Source organism: Cupressus sempervirens, chromosome 1, assembly GCF_028749045.1.
Source record: "Cupressus sempervirens isolate cs-2001-9-10 chromosome 1, ASM2874904v1, whole genome shotgun sequence".
In the NCBI taxonomy this organism is placed as follows: domain Eukaryota; kingdom Viridiplantae; phylum Streptophyta; class Pinopsida; order Cupressales; family Cupressaceae; genus Cupressus; species Cupressus sempervirens.
Genome location: NC_143118.1, coordinates 888,044,159 through 888,061,785, shown reverse-complemented (window position 1 = coordinate 888,061,785; position 17,627 = coordinate 888,044,159). Strand labels below are relative to the sequence as shown.

Here is a 17,627-nt window from a genome sequence, read left to right as displayed (position 1 = left end):
AAGTGAGTTCATATATTTAACATTTTAAGGTTCAACATCTACAACTTGAGAAAGAAGATTCAAAGTTCTAGTTCAAGATTTGGGGTTCAATTTAAAAAATAAAATTGCTTGCGTCTAGAAAGATTTGATTGTAAGAGAAGAAGCTTGTTGAATTGGTTTGTTATTTGGTGGATTTAATGGACCTTTCCATGGTCTTCGTTGGGGACATGAAGATTCTTTTTTATTTTCCATATCATCTGCTCAGGTCATGTATTCCTTTCTTATGTGACCAGAAACACTACCTAAATCATATCAAGATTTCGTTGCAAAAACTAGTCCAATTGCTTTGCCAATATACAAAGTTGTTCGAGACAGTTGCATAGGTGGTCTTATTATTTTGGTTTCTTTACTTATCTAGTAGGATGGATTTCCAATCGCATAAATTGGATCCATATGCTCTAGTTATTCCATGTTCTATCTTACATCCTGATGCAGCTTCATGATTAGCACATAATGCAAATGTAACATATTCAACATTCAGAAAAACATTTCCACTATATTTCTATTTAACATTTGTACCATTTTTTATTCTTCATCTTCAACAGTTTATGGAGTCTCCTATGAGAACATGTCGGAATGCTACAAAAGGGGCAATGCGATCTACATCATTTCTATCAGCATTTGTAGGGCTATTCTAGGCAGTTATATTCTTGCAACGAAAGGTTGTAACAAGAGATCACAAGCTTATTTATTGGTTTGTTAGATGGATTGTTGCCTTGTCTGTTCTTATAGAGAAGAAGAGAAGATGAAATACAATGGCTCCCTTTCTTAGGGGTCTTCTCAAGCGGTTTCTTGCTAGTAGGATAAGCACTGTTGACCTACCTATGAAACTTGGAGCTCCATATCCCTGTGTTGACACTGTAAACTACAGGCATGTTTTGAATTTACAAGAACAAAACTCTCAGAGCTTAGCCAGTTATCTTTCAATAGGAGAGCATTTAAATATGGAGGCTTTTTCAGGACTTTGACTAACATGCATATCATACTTCATACATTTAACATTTTGAGGGCAGAAACTATAGTAGAAATGGCATTTACATCACATTTGTTGAGGAAGTTTGAGAATGCCAATTTTGAATATTGTATCCAAATATCCATGGTTCCTTGTGATTCTCTTCCATAAATATTGAGGAAATGTATGCGACCAAAACTGGTGAACTTGTGCCATTGCAGAGGCAGTGAAGAGACGAGGATGTGTTCATTGAGCTAAAATATATTTAGAAGTTGACACCTGATGCCAACAATTATAACATGAAAGAGAAAGATAAACATGGACATGCTAGTTTAGTTTGTTGAAGCTAAACATTTCTAGCAGAAACTCCCCATTTTAAAGATGGCCATTCCTTAATTCATACACGATATGCATTACAAAAATTTGTGTCACCATGGGGAGTGATCGAGGCATGTTTGGTCTCCAAATGTGATGAGATAAACATGTCTATTAAACCTGATATGTGCATAGGAAACTATTGCCAAAGTTTATTCAACTTTTCAAATATCGAATGCATCTTAATATTCTTCTTGAAGGCCCCAATGGATAGCTTTGGCCTGTATAATTATGTTGCACTAACACAGTAATGACTTTAGAACATGGCTGGAATAGTTTTGTATCTGCCCATAACACAGAGTTTGAAGATTTCTTAGTTTTTACTCATACTTGGAAATCTCATTTTATTGTCTGGATATTTGGAAGAAGTGGTTGTGAGAAACAACATGGTTTCCTTGTGAAAAATATTGAATCTCAAATGGAATAAAAAGATAATATGAAAAATGTCCAAAGCCCTATTTGTTTTGAAAATAATCTGCTAACTGGCACCAAAGACAAGTCTGGAGAAGATAACATAGATACAAGGAATCCAACCATGCCATGCACTAGAAAACTAGATGATAAGATGCACAGATGTGCCACAAGGAAAAGATATCAAAGAATTGATTAGATTACCCAAGATCATTATCCCAGTCCATCAATGTTAGTATCAACTGCTAGTCCTATAGATTGTACAAATATACTAAAAATAGGTGGCTCCATCGAAGGGACAAATAGTTTGAATCATACATTGTCATCTCACAAAAAGGAAGTGAAGCTTGAAAAGTGGTGAAACTGAAAATTGTGATTATCAAATGGTTTATGGAGAGGGAAAAAATGAAATGGATATCCATATCAAGGAACTTACAGATAGAATAAAGAGACCATATTTCTGGGTTGACGCCTTTTACACATCTTTACAAATGGTGACATACATTTTCAACTTACTTTGGAGTTATCATGTATTTATGCAAAAAAGGAAGTACAGGCAATGTAATGTTTGAACACAACTATTACCATAAAAGTGGGGCAAAGTATTCCAAGCCAGTCGGATTTTGGACATGAAGAGTCAAAGAATCCCAATAGTGCCAATATTTACAAGACTATTGCAATATTTTGAGGAATCTTTTACATTGAATCTATAAAGAACAATACCATTAAAATGGTCAAGGTGGTAAAAGTTAAAAGAATAGGATTCGAAAAGAGTGAAAATAGATTATCATTGAGAAACAATTAAAGACTTGGATGAGAAAGAATCAGGTATATTGGTAATTGAAGGGTCATGAAGATGAAAAGGCATTAAATAAGGAATTGGATGATGATAAAAGGGGTTCTTGTTTTTCTGCAAGAGTAGGTATTGCTAGAATAGAGGGGAGGGCATTTAGTTTATGTATTTTCATTTATGCATGGGAGATGGACATTCAATTTTTGTAATAGATTTGGCTATAAATTGTAAGAAAACATAATCAGAGGGTTGTATTTGTTTTGTTCAAAACAAGAAATGTTTAGTTGTGAATCAGAGTATTTGCCATCACTTTTTTTTATTACTTTCTATTAGAGTATTGTTATAGTCAATTTTGAACACTTTCTTGCATTCTTATTCAAATAGTGAATGGGTTTTAGATCAGAGTATTTTCAACTGTTTCTATTGCAAAGATTAGAATGTTTAGCCTTCTTCTATTTTAGTTTCATTGCACTTACATAATTTACATTCATATTGCATTACCAATGTCGAGAAGTCACAGGAATTGTGGGTTCTTGGTATTGGCTAGGTTTAGGAACTAAAATATGCCTGAGTTAGTTTTGTCTAGGGCTGGCTTGGTTTTCCTCTTCTGTTTTGAAGTTAAGAACGTACCCAATTACCTTGAGAACTAGTAAATTCATTATCATTTGATAAGAGAGTTGTACCTTTCAATTCAGAGGAAATCTATCAACCTGAAGATAGATTATCCAACTGTTAGTATTTGGTTTTTCTTTTAGATTTGGGCATTTGAGAGTTAAATTAAAAAGAACCAATCTGTTTACCAATAAGAATTTAGATAATTAGGTTTCCCAAAATATATCTAAAATTCAACTCAATCCAATGGTAGGATTAAAATTTGTGGCCCCCGCAACATTGCTATTTTTTCTGACTACAACACATTTGCATTTGCTAGTATGTTTGATAGACTTGCATACAGTCCATTATAACTTTTGACCTTGGCAAAATTTTGAAGATCTCTCCAGTGATTATTTAGAAAACTTGATTTTGGAAAACATATACAAAATTTAATAAGATCCAATGGTGGAGCTAAGATTTGCGCCATTTGCATTGTGACTTTTTTTTAATGCTAATAGAAATATGTGGTTATAGGCTGTATTAAAACTACAAGAACATATACACCAATACCTGCACATGAATCACATGTTGGAGTTTCCCTATTGTACATTTCATTGTCCACCACCACCTTCTGGCCTTGGATCTTGGACTTTTGAGCAACTTCTGACTTTGAATTGAACATTGCACTTTGCACCAGCGATCTTTGGGATTTTGAACTTGAGCTTGAACTTGAACTGACCAAAGGTTCAAGTTCAAGTTCAACTTTCCCATATGTGAATAGGAAGGTTGGCAACTAGGAGAATGACTAACCTACTTTCAACATTTCATGCTAGTGATAGAACTTGAAGTTGAACTTGAACTTGAACTAACTCAAAGATTCAAGTTCAAGTTCAACTTAGGCACTCCCAAGACTTAAACAATTGACTTTAAGGATGAAGAAAAATACATGTGCAATAGTATGTATATCTATGCTTGTGAAGAAACTTAATTTTATATTGTATGTTAGGGAAGTGAGCTCTTCTTGTATACATTGTATTTGATCTAACAACTCCTAACAAGGTTGGAGCAACTCCTAATAGGGTTGAGGCTTTTAACAAGGCCTAGTCCTCTAACAAGGACTTGAGACACTATATGTATTGCATAGACTCCTAACAGGGTCAATATCCTTAACAAGATTCTTTGGTCTAGTGGATCATCTTGTGGGTATCATCCTCACTGAGGTTTTGCCTTTGTTAGGGTTTCCCTTGTTAACAAATAGTGGTGTTATGAGTTCTCATTGTGTATGGTTATATTTACTATTTAGAATTGTTGGTTTACTTTCACATGCTAGTTATAAAATAATTAACAATATCCAATTGTGGCCAAAAGTTTCTAAAATATTGATTCACCCCCACACTCTCCCTCCCCTCCCCCCCCCCTCCTCAATATTATATATTTCTAACAAGAAGAATATTGCAACATCAACTTTTCCACCTCTACATAACAAGTCCTAACAAGGTTGAAGCAACTCCTAATAGGGTTAAGGCTTTTAACAAGGCCTAGTCCTCTAACAAGGACTTGAGACACTATATGTATTTCATAGACTCCTAACAGGGTCAATATCCTTAACAAGATTCTTTGGTTTAGTGGATCATCTTGTGGGAATTATCCTCACTAAGGTTTTTCTTTTGCTAGGGTTTCCCTAGTTAACAAATAGTGGTGTTATGAGTTCTCATTGTGTATGGTTATATTTACTATTTAGAATTGGTGGTTTACTTTCATATGCTAGTTATAAAATAATTAACAATATCCAATTGTGGGCAAACGTTTGTAAAATATTGATTCACCCCCAACCCCCCCGCTCTCAATATTATCTATTTCTAACAAGAAGAATATTGCAACATTGACTTTTCCACGTCTACATCAATGTTCAATGAGTAGAAGAATCTAAGGAGAGAGGACATGCAATGAGCTTGATTTCAGACAACTCATTAAAAAAAGAGTAAAATGACAAGGACTCTTTTTGGGACCAATCTAAAGAGAGAAATAGTCAACATCTTGGCATTGTTGCTAAGATTAAAAGGAAGGGTTGAGATCTTATATTTCATTGACCATCATTTCTACTTATTCCATGTCCTTTGTGCTAAGGGATTGCAAATTTATTGGGCTCATATTATATGTGAAGAGCTTGCCTCTTGGAAAAAATTGGCTAAGGGATTTAGGAAATTCTATATGTCATCATATCCAATATATGCCTTAACCACAAATCACCTATGGTTGGGTCTTCCCAATATCGAAGACTATGATGAGAACACCAGAGTGTATGAGTTCTATCCTCACCTACAATAGAAGAGGAGCTTTGAAGAGTATGTAAAGTATAATGATGCCTTTACAATGAGGCTTTGCTAGGAATTATAAGGGTGCCCTGAGAAATCCAAAAGTTTCAACAAGCAAATATTGAAATTTCACTTAGATTTTTCAAATTTAAACAATAAAATAAAAATCCACTGTTTGGTTATTGAGACTTCCAAATTCATTTTTACTTTCTTTGATAACCTACACAAAAATGTTTTTTTTTTTTCAATTTTTAAGATGAATAAGCTCCCAAAACAAAAGATAATTAAACACTAGCAGGGAACATAAGTAGGTTTTTCACATTCAATCTTGCTAAGTAGTGTTATAATGAGTCTAAGTCTCACATTGGTTGAACATCACATTAGTTGAACATCATACATCAAATTTTCCAAAGAACTCAAACAAATAGCAACAACTTTTTAAAAAAACATAGAATAGGAAACTTATGATAATTAAAAAATAGATCGTGCATTGAAAATTAGTAAGTGTAAAATGGTAAAAAATAAATGCCAAACTTAGTCTAAATGGTACTAAATTAAATTAAATAATTTCTTAATGACTTACTTTCCCTTACTGAATATAAATATAATTTTAAATTAACAATATATATACAATATTTAACTTTAATAACTTATATCAAATTGTTGATAGAATAATTTAAACTTTTAACTAGATTGTATTTTTTTAAATGAATTATTATAATAAAATAAAATAAATATTGAATACATTTAATTATATAATATTGTGTGAAAATGATATTATTTATTAATACATAACTAATATATGATATACATATACTTAAATATATACTATCATATTATATATTTATAATTTTTTATTTGTATTATAATTTTTTTTAAATATATATTACAAATGAGTTCATGTAACTTTTTTTAATATATAATTAATATAAAAATTAACAATCTTAATAAGACAAAAAATTAATTTTTTTATGTAAACACAATTAGGATCATTATTCAAGTATTTTATTAATGAGATAATAAAATAATAGTTCAATCAAATATGATTATTCATAATGAATAATAGTTCAATCAACATGGAATTTAATGATCTAAGAGAAAATTGACTTTATTAAATTTCTCATATTTAAAAAACAATACATCAAAATTAGGTGTAGGGTTTCCTCTACCCAAATGTGTTTCCATATATAGGTTTTTCTTTCCTATTGAAATACTTTTTTAATTTTTAATTTACTAAATATTTTGAATTAAAATATTCAAAATTATAAATTCACTCCATTATACGATATTTAAAATATATCGCTTACATATTAAACTTTTCTTATTATTCTTATATCTTATATCATATACTTATCAGTGTAATTGAATTTTTTTTACAATTTGTGATTAAGTTTAGTTTTCTTCAATTTATATACTTAAATATTTGTATGTTATTTTATTATTTTATTATGTGTTCTATAAGAAACCTTTTATGTTTTCCGTCAAATTGTTGCATTTCATCTTTCTTGTATTAATTGTTGTTCAAAAAGTAATATTCATTTTGTACTTACTTTATTTTATGTCCATCTCATTTGTGTTTAAATATACAACATTTTCTAAAACTAGGGTTTAATGTGTCTGTCACAACACAAATAGACTCTACTTATTTTTGTATTTATAGTTTAAAAAAATTCAAAAAATGTATTGTTGAAATCAACTCTTGAATTGGGATGTACAATGTTTGAACCTCTAATGAGATTAGTCATGTGTATATGCTGCTATTTTATATAAAAATTTGATTTTATGTTATCAATTTGAAATCTTTCCATTAATTTTGCATCTCTTAAAATTTTACTTACTGTATGACATCCCAATTAAAGAGTTGGTTTGAATTGTACAATTTTTTAAATATATTCTTTTGTATATAAATATAAACATAATTTGGGTCCTAGTCATGGTCAACGAGAAAAAACCTACAAGTAAAATGAAAATGATGTTAATTGATAAGAAGTGCATATGAGTAAATGGTTTAAAATCTAGAACTAGTGTTTAAAAACATCGAAAAGGTCATTAACATACTTGAACTTGTCTACTTTATTTTTTTGAGTGAACATGTTTTTGAATTCAACAAATGTCAATCTATAGAAAAGAGTAATGGATTACTTAGCAAGCGAAAAAAGAATGTAATAAATGAAATAGGAATAGTATTAGAATGTCAAACATTACCTTTTTTTATAGAAGTAGCTTCATAGATGTGGTTGGTAAGAGAGATCAAGTACATACATGCTTCTTCTTTATTTCTAATAATAGTGTATGGGTTTTTTTTTTGGATCTTAAAAAAGTGTTCAAAATATCAAAGTAAGGATTTATACGAAGTTGGATGGATTTGACTCTGGAGATTGCTGTGAAGGTGAGGCCTTGCCTTTTAGTTCTACCTATATAAATTGTAGCTTTATCTAGGGTAAGGCCTTTTGATTTGTATATAGTGATAGCCCAGTCTATGGTGAGAGGCAATTGTGTATGATTTCCTCGAGATATGGGTTGGATTTGAAAGGTTTTTGGGTATCTAGGATCTCAATGTGGACCATTGTAGCTATTGAACTCTACTTTAACATATGAAGGCAACTAAGGAAATTTAGAGTTTATTGGATACACTATATCTTATACCTACCCTAAGAGATACATTAACAAGACTAGTTGTGATCCAAAGGTTTGTTGTAAAGATAACACGTTGAAGTTTACATAATAAAAACTCTCTGGATCGTTGGTCATCATCAACAGATTACTCAAGCATACAATATAAATTTATTGTAGTACAAAGTGCAATTTGGACATTTAGTTCGTTTAACACTTTTTTGTTGTGGTGATACTTTTACATTTCTAGCAAACAAATGTATTGCTTGGTAAAACTCAATCTATTCATTTGGTGTGAGGTTGTTGTTTGTGTGAGTCATTGGGTGATCCCACAATAGTAGGTGCCACTTTTTGATTGTATTGATTGTATTGAAGATATCTAGTTGAGAGATCTATTATTTGGATAGGTTATCAAGCATTAGCCATAACCTTAAAAACCAAAATAAATGTTAAATCTAAAGAAGAAAACCACTAACATCATTTACAATCTATGATTTCTAATATAAAATTTTATAATTTGGAATGATTTGATATTGTGATGTTTAATGAAATTCAAATATATTATGATTGATTTGAAACTCAAACATTACAAAGGAAAAAAATATATTGATTTAGTTGTTTTGTATCATTAGACAAATGAACTTAACAGTTATATACAAAAAATAAAGCCCCTTGTCTAGCTAAGTTATATTTATTTTTAGAGCATACACTATTAAAACACATAAAGTCCCTAAAATATATTTATCTATTCAACATGTATTTTATGAAAATTAACAGAAAATATAATTTATTATATGCAATTAAGTATAAAGAGCTCTACACACATTGGTAGACTCTTTGTAGAACTAAATTTTATTAGTTTAACACTTACAAAAGGTAGAACTAAATATTCATTTTCTAATTTAGAACTAAGAGTTTAAAAAAATATTTTTATACATGTACTAAATGAATATATTTCCACTTCCATATATTCTTTCAATGTAAGTATCATTTAATACCAAACTATCTATTTCTACATCTTTATGGTAAGGGTCAAATTTGATCTTGTATGAGAGTGCATTGTGAACATGGCTTCTACTAACATAGCAATCATAATGCTTCCCACTTGTATTTAGTCTTCGAACCATTAAGACATCTAGTTGGTCAATTGTAAGTGGTAAATATTTTGTAATTGTTTGAATATCTTAGGGAAAGCTTATTGTGTGCCAACTATATTTGTATTCCCCACCATGAGCATGAGTTACTTGCAAGATGGGAGTAACACGTGCGATAAGCATCTCCTCTACTTGGGTGAGAACCCTTAACACAAGTGGTTTCTCAGAGGGGTCCATGTTGTTGGCTTCTGAAAAGCGATGTATTCCCCTCTCAGAAAAACATCTCTTACAACTCCATTTGATGTCCACACATTCATACCGGGGTAGCACTCCTTACAGGTAGAACATGTTTTCAGTTGTGAGAGGGCATCTATCCTAGTTCTAAATTTGTGGTTTGCATCTATATACTTAGAGGAAAACTGGAAATCGATGTGGTTCATTGATTTCTCACAGAACACTTCGTTGTCTATTAATTTATATTTTACTTTCTAAAAAAATAATAAAGCTATCTAAATTTTATATTTTTCATGTTGAATAAGGTTTTTTCTTATAATCTTTTACTTTGTGATTTTTTTTTAAACTTTATACTTTGGATAATTTATTATATCTTTGAATGAAAGGTGAGAAGCTTGTTTGATTTTTTTATTTTAGAGTCTCCATTCAATATTTTATTTAAAAAGGTTGAAAATTAGAAATAAGATTATCAATTATTTTTGGGATAATTTAAATTTATAATTTATAATGTTAGTTAAAAGATGCACATAATTTTGACTTTGCGGAATTATTAACATTATATTGTTATGTTTAAAATTTATAATAATGAAAAAATCTTTTTCATTTTTAATCTTTAATTCTTATTACTGTTCTAAGTTTTGTCATCTAACTCATCTCATTTTTTAGCTTTTTAAATAAGATATGATTTTTTTTCACATATAAATGATCATTGTTACTAACTTCATGTTTCTATAGATTTACACAAGAAGTATTGATAATGAATTTAATTTTCCTTGAATTGTTCAAGTATTCATTCTATTGGTAATTGTGTTTCATGAAAATTGGTTTGTTGATACATTGTCTAGTTATGTCTTTAGGAATAACTAATCTATGTAATTAGTGTAGACACCTAAATTTGATTACACTAGTTTGGTAATCTAATTTAGCCATCTCCAAAGGCATCATTAATTAAATTCTTATTTAATTAATCCTTTGCCATCCCTAGTTGATTAATTTAATTAATCATCTATAGTCCTAATTGATAAATCAAATAATTTATTATTTATCAATTAAATCCTTTTCTCCTATCTAATTCCAAAAATCCCCATTTATTAAATAAATCTATTTGATAAATGAAATCCTCAAATTCAAAAACCCCTAACCTATCTCTAATCCTCCATTTAGCCTAATCCACCCCATCCACCCATACTAACCAAGCTTAGCCACTAACTCACCCACCCTCATTAATAACATCCACTTGCACATCTCTAACATTCCTAATCTAATCCTAAACCCAAGCCTAATCCACCCCCTAATGTTGTCACATTCCTTAAACAAGTTTAAGACTTTCCTAATCCAAACCAAAGTCTCCCCTTAAAAATCCCAACTACCAAGTCATTAGTGCTCTTACAAACCATAAAAGACTCTTACAAGCCCACTCATGACTCTTACATCCATCTTCCACACTCTTCCCTCTTCCACACTCATTCCTCTTACATCTCTCTTACATACTCAACCCCACTCATCATGCCTTTAACCAACCCTTTACCCTACCCTCTCACACTCACCCTCCTTGTGACAAGTGTCACCTTCCCATTGGTGCTAAACAAGCACAATCCATGTGCTCCCCTTTGAGTGCATCTTAGCCCTCCTTAACCATCTCCCCATCCTTGCATCTAAGCCCTCCATCCCTCTACCCCTTGGCCTATAAATTGAATCCCATCCCAAGTCATTCCATCAACAATCTTTGAGCTAAAGTTACCATGCCCTTTTGAGAGCCAAAAGCCATACCCATACCCTTATAATGCCAAATTGAGAGCTCACAAAGCTACCAATTTTCCATTACCCATCTCCAACATTGAAGCAACTTTGAGCATTTGAGCATACATCCCCAATCTACACATAGACACATCTCAAAAACAAGAGAACAAATCTCGTTGAGAGAGCCTATCCATGGCTCACATTCTCATTTGAGTTTGTCTTCTCTTTGTCTCTCTTATATGTTATGTTAGTTTAATGTGTAAATGCTTTCATTAGATTAGCATTTCTAGCATATTAAATTAGTGTATACATTTTGGCACGCCTAGCGAGACCCCACTATGGGTCATTTAATCATCAATTTTCATCTATATTTCATTTTTTCTAACCATCTAATGTTTGTTGTTGTTTGAGTGTGTTGTAGGGTGTTTTGCTTATTTTTGCAGGTTAAAGAACACACTTAAGAAGAAGAAATACCATCTAAAAATCCAAAAATAGCAAAAAAATTTAAAAATTTTGAAAAAAATTTGCGTTTTTCAACTTTTTTCGCGCAGTTTTGTCTCCGTAGTTTTGGCGTCTGCGCCTGTAAACTGTCGTCTCTGTCGGCTACTTTTTCGTCTGCGCAACTAAATCGACGTCTCTGCATTTTGGCGTCTCCGCCTGGTTTTCTGTTGTCGGCGCTGCCACTAGACTGTTGTCTGCGCACCCTCAACCGTTGTCTCCGCAAATCCGCGTCTCCGCCAACTACACTGTCGTCTCCGCAACCTATTCTGTCGTCTCCGCCGCCGCCAATCCAAATCATTGTCTGCGAAAATCAGCGTCTGCGCAAATTGACGTCTCCGCTTGTCACATATTTTTTGAGCCGCAAAATCTGACCTGTCGTCTCCGAATACTAGCCTCTCCGCATTTCAGCGTCTACGTATTTTGGCGTCTCCGCTAGATAGACTGTTGTCTCTGCCTGCTTATGTTACATTTTTGTTTTAAAATCTTCATTTCTGCACTTTGTAGTTTAAAAAAAATATATATATATATATATATCAAAATTTGACTTTTAGTGGTTCCATAGGATTTAGACCATTTTAAGCATTTTTACGTGTAGGAAAAACAGCAAAAAAAGTTTTAAAAAAATTTCCCATAGTTAAGCTCTCATTTTTGAAGATTTTGGCTAACTAACTAAATTTCTCTTTTTTGTCTCATTGCAGGTTGGAGCACATATGGAACCACTAACCATGTTTCTTGCAGGTTTTCATGTTGCTAAAAAAATGAACTTGAATGTTTAACTATTTGTCTTTGAATGGATGTTGCTAAAAAATGAACTTGAATGGTTAAACACATTTTCCATTGAATGAATGTTGCTCAAAACACACTCTTGAGTGCCATGGATTAAAATCAACTTTATTTGGAATGCATGCTTAAAACAAAATATCCAATCTTGAATGCCAAGGATCAATTAACCATTGCAATATCAAACATTTCATTTGGTGCATTAAAAAGAACAAACAAAATTTCTCTTTTGCATGCAATTTGGGCAATGTTTGATTTTTGGACATTTAAGAAACTTTGTTAAGTTAAATGCAAATTTGCAAAAATCAATTTGAGAGTTCTTTGGACTCACCTCTTTTCTAATCACCCATCAAATATTAACCATTGGTTGCAATCTCAGCGCCATTTATGGGGATGGGTCTACTTGAAAAAGGTGTTAAATGTTCCACAATCTAACTCACTCACTTGGTCTTTGAACATTTGCTTTAACTTTATCAAAATTCTTAAATGATCAAAACTCTAGATTAAATCGATCACACTTCAAGTTTGTGCACTAAAATTGAACAACAACTGACGTGGAGAGCCTCCGGGCGCGTGCTTGAAATCAAATCTCACACACTTTTGTTTTGGGCTTAAAACAAACTCACACTCAATCTTGAATGCCTTAAAGAAAATTAATCGATACTTGACGTGGAGGGCCTCCGGGCGCGCGAGTTTGCTTTTGTTGACACTAACTCTTCTTATTGTTTGCATTCTTCGATCGATTTACTTTTGTTGGCGCTTCAAGTTGGAATTGAACATTGTCTCTTAAACATGAGTGCTTGCAAAGTCTAGATTAGCACACATAAGAGTCAGTTGGTAAAAGAACAAGCGTGTTTTTTAGCCCAAGGTCATCCAAGTCTTCTCTCCCCTTGTCGTCTTTTGAGGCCATCTTGGGTGCATAAGATTAGGATCCAAAACCTTGTTTCTTTTTAGGTCTTCTTGGGGATTTAATCACCCCTTGGACAACCTCAACTCCAACGTTCCGACGGAGTATAAGAATCGGGAGGTGAATCGAAAGACACCTCTCTTGGGATCAAGATTTTGTCACTCGGGCTAAGCCTCAAGGAACTTTATACCCTTGAGAAGTGAAAGAGGAGAAGTGGGTTACCGCTCCTCTCGGCTGTGTGACATCTTTTTGGTCTCATCTACGGATTTGGGCCTCACGTACCTTGGGTATATCGAGGACTCCTTAGCTAAACCAACTGTTAGCCTTGTAGACAACCATCTAGGATGTTAATGTGTTTGAGGTGACTGATCGAAACATTTGTAGAACATACACACTCTTTGGCGCAAGTATCAATTTTTGAAAATCAAAAACTTCTATCTGGTTGTTTCTATCTATTGCTTGATCTTTTATTTGTTGAATGAATGTTTGCCAAACTTGGTCAATCCTAGCTTAGGGCATACTTAGCATAGTCACTGCCTATTTCAGAAGTTGAACGAGTTGAAGCAAAACAACTAAGATTTCTCAAAAGCCAAGCAAATTCAGGAATTTATGTCGGAACAACCCAAACCCAAACAGAAGTTTCACAAAGTCAAAATCAAGCCATCTTTGGCATATCAAGAACTTTCAGCCAAGAGAAAAGAAATAACACCAAGCCCACGAATTGCCAAACTCCACAAAGCAGAGGACAAAGCTACCGATGAAACACTTCAAAAGGCTTGGTTAGAGCGCACCATCAAATTTAGCCAACGTCCAGGAGTTAATCTTGCTTATGCCTTACCAACTAGGCATGATTTCTATGATTAGACACCCTTGTTTCTCCCCACCTTCTTGGATAAGCTTCACTTTAGAGTCATCTTTGTAGAAAAGCCAGCCATCTTAGGTTATCCCCGTAAGCATTATTAGCTCATCCATCTCATTTAGAATCAAACCATCTAGCCAGCAATCGAAAATCTGCACATCTAAGCTTTCAAATTTGTTGTCACCTTGCCAAAAGTTTGCCATTCCTAAAAACTTTCAAAATCTACCAATCTCACCAAGGTTATCCCTTTGACAGAGCTTTGTCTAGGGTAATCTAGCTTTGTCACTTGTTATCCCTCATCACCTTGAGCTAAAGGTTGGGATCCACAAGTGGTCAATCTCGTGTTCTTCCTAAAGGATCATCAGTCTATCCTTAAGTTGACACAATCACCACCAAGCTTGCACATAGGAAAGCAGACCTTTTGTGCTTTGACAACATATTTTTGAAGTTAGAATCCTCAACCCAATCCTCCTTAGGTTTTGTCATATAGCTTTGCCTCAACCTAGGAAATCATTTGCATAGAGAAGCCTTCCCCCTTTTGCATCCATCAGCATTATTGCATCTCATCCCTAGGATCATTTTTCATGCCACCCGTCACACGCTTAGCCAAGAAGAAATAAACAATGGAGCCCTATCATTTGGATCGAACAGCCTCACCCCCCTTGAGCACTGAGCCATCCTTCAGCCCAGAGAAAGCTATGCCATCACCTACTGACATTGAAGCTTTCATGAACCAACCAGGAAATGCAATATTGGTAAACGCCATTATAGACAAGAACAAAGAGACAATCATGGCTAATTTTCGAAGGGACAATGTAGGAACCTTTGACTTTGGAAGACCCCCTCCATTATCAAATCCATCTCACCTGTTTCTTGGGCAGCTGCCACCACCCATAGGCTCTTATGATCCAAATTATCCTCAATATATGCCAAAAGAAGAGCCTCCAGCCAATCCATATGATCCAACAGACCCAAACATACCATCATCCACCCAAGTTGAAATCTCCATGCCGCAAGCCAACCCAGCCACCACCACTCCATCTTTGGTTCATACCTCTCTGCTCCAAACCCCCTTTACCCAAAACAACTCACCATTCACCCCCTTCACTATTGTTGTTGCTACTCCCCAACCCAGCCTTCCAAATCCACCCATTTCCCAAATCAGTGCTAGCATCTTTGGCCAACCTCAGCAATATACAACAGGGATGCCACCTATGGGGCCAAGTAACCTACCTTTCATTACCCCTAGCTTGTTCACCACAGCCCAAAGCACAATCCCATCATTTCCATTAGGTCTTGGGAGCTCAATACCATCAGCCACAAATCCACAAGCTACTACCTTTACTCCACAAAGCTATCAAATACCACAAGGTACTGCCAATTTTCTACCAAGCTCCCAAGTGACCCCAGCTCCCGCCACCACTCTACCAAGCTTCCAAATCTAGCCACCAAGCTATCAAACCCCATCAATTCCATTCCCAAGCTTTCAATTCCCACCACCTCCACCACAAACTAATCCATTACCTCCTATTACCAACTACTTTTCAATGCCACTTCTAGGAGGTAATCCACCAATCCAGCCAACCACCAATTATTTGCAAATACCATCCCAAATGGGGGCACAACCCACATATATTGGTCAAACCCCACAAGCCCCCCGATCCTTTCCCCAAGCCTCACAACCATCTTATACCTTACCCCCACAAAGCAATCCATTTATCCCACAACCAGCTTATGTTCCTTAATCCCAACCTCAAATCCCATATCAACAGCAAGCCTCACAACACATGCAGCAATATGCGCCACCTCCCCCTCAGCAACCCGTCATCCACCATGCAGCTGCCCAAACAATGTACAATCCCTATCAGCAAATCCCTCACAGCCATCCATATTCAGTGGCCCCATGCAGCACATACCTACCTCAAGGCACTCCTACATTGGGGGCACCCCAACCATCACCTATCAATTCAGAATGGGAGCAAATGAAGACAACTTTGAAAGCCATCCAAGAGGGGAATGATCCAAAGACATTCAAGTTTGAGAATGTGTGTCCTTACCCATTTGACAGAGCCATTACCATGACACCATTTCCCAAACACTTTGAGGTACCCAAATTTGACAAATTCAAAGGAAAAGGAGACCTTGTCACACATATCAAAGAATTTTACATGCATTGCCAAGACGTGGCATACAATGATGTCTTCCTCTTGCGCCTTTTTCCCAAAAGCTTGGTTGGACCAGCTCTTGAATGGTTTTATAGAATCTCCTATGGCACAATTAAAAACTTTGCTGAATTATCTGAGGCATTTGTAGCCCAATATGCCCATCTTGTTGAAACAAAGCTATCAATAATTGATCTTGTCCACACCAAGCAAAAAGGTGGAGAAAGCCTTGCCGAATACCTGCAAAGATGGCAAACCCTTACCACCCGCATATCCTGCACCTTGCCAGAACGCCATGTGGTGAAAATGTTTATTGATAATGCACATCCCAGCTTGGCTCTCCACATGACCATGAACTGTTTGTAGACCTATAAGGATATCAAAGAGAAAGGAATGATCCTTGAGCGAGGACTCATCAAAGATGGTGTGGTAAAGATTTACAAAGAGGCCAACCAAAATCAATCACATTCCAATGACAGGTCTAGGTATTGGAACAAAAACAAGCATGTTGCAACATATGGGGTTACTGACACCAGACATGTGAATATTGTTGGTCCTTGTCAAAACCAGTCTAACTCACCATATCAAACAAACAACCAACAAGCTATCAATTACCAACAACGGAATAACCAAAGCTATCAAAACCATAATACAAGACCCAACTTTCAAGGGTCTAACAATCGAGCTAATGCCATCAATGTAGCTGCAGGGCAAAAGCCCAGATTCCAACCTGCACCTAGAAACTATACACCCCTTGGTGAGCCATTGGATGTTATTTTTGAGAAATTGGCTAAGGAAAACCTCATCAAATTTCCTCCTACACAGCAAATTGATCCAAGCCAATCCAAAGCTGCATGGTACAAGGACAATGAGTATTGCAAGTTCCATAGGGTAAATGGTCACACCACCCTCAGATGCATGAAACTGAAAGATTATGTGCAGGACCTCATTGATCGGAAAGAAATCACTGTTGGTGCCCAAACCTCTCCCAACGCAAGCTTATAGATTTATCAAAATGCTTTTCCTCCACACAACAAACAAAAATTTGGAAAAGCACCTATCCAAAACAACACCAACAACCGCTAGCCAAACCAACAGCATGGGAAGAACAATGACCACACTTCATCCTATATAGACTATGGTAGCGTTATAGGTTGTATATCTGAGAAAGAGCCTTCTGTCAATGTTATCAACATCCGAGGACCAAACAATGAGTGTGCAGTTACCACTCGAAGAGCGCGATTTAACATCGCAAGCC

General features: G+C 34.7%; 1 pseudogene; it reads left to right on the top strand.

Moving 5' to 3' along the window:
• Nucleotides 1–247: 247 nt before the first annotated feature.
• LOC149580692 (uncharacterized) lies at nt 248–12,032 on the top strand (annotated as a pseudogene).
• Nucleotides 12,033–17,627: the final 5,595 nt, after the last annotated feature.